Genomic DNA, 786 nt, shown 5'->3' on the forward strand with positions numbered 1-786 from the left:
GGCAGCAGCATGTTGTTGGATCTTGTGTTTTTATCCATTCCGTCATTCTTTTTATTTTTATTGGAGAATTTAATCTATTTTTGTTTAAAGCAATTATTGACAGGTATGGACTTGCTGTTGCCATTTTGTTCATTGTTTTCTGGCTGTTTTGTAGACCCATTGTTCCTTGTTCCTTATCCTGCTGTCTTTCTGTGTTTTGATGTCTTTGGGTACCAGTATGCTTTGACTTCTCTATCATGTTCTTTTTGTGTAATTACTACAGATTTTCCCCATGTGGTTACATGAGTCTTACATAAAATACCTTAAAATTATAACACACCCTATTTTAAAATGACAACAACTTAACTTAGATAGCTGTCCTAAGCTTCATACTTTTACTTCTCTTCCCCTCACATTTTATGTTACTGATATTACAGTTTACATATTTTTCATATTGTGTATCCAATAACAGATTTTTATAGTTATGATTCCTTTTACTGTTTGTTTTTTAACTTTTAGAGTTGTAAGTGAATTATGCACCACCATTACCATATTACAGAATCTAATTTTGAATGTATATTTACCATTATCATTGAATTTTATGGTACCTTCTTATATTGTATAATGTTAATTAGCATCCTTTTACTTCCACTCAACTCCCTTTAGGATTTCTTGTAAAGCAGGTCTCCTGGTGATGAGCTCCCTCAGCTTCTGCTTGTTCAGGAAAATCTTTATCCCTCCTTCATTTCTGAAGGACAGTTTTGCCTGATACAGGCTTCTTGGTTGACAGTTTTTTACTTTCAATAT

The sequence above is a fragment of the Tursiops truncatus genome, chromosome 2 (genome assembly GCF_011762595.2).
Source record: "Tursiops truncatus isolate mTurTru1 chromosome 2, mTurTru1.mat.Y, whole genome shotgun sequence".
Taxonomy (NCBI): Eukaryota; Metazoa; Chordata; class Mammalia; order Artiodactyla; family Delphinidae; genus Tursiops; species Tursiops truncatus.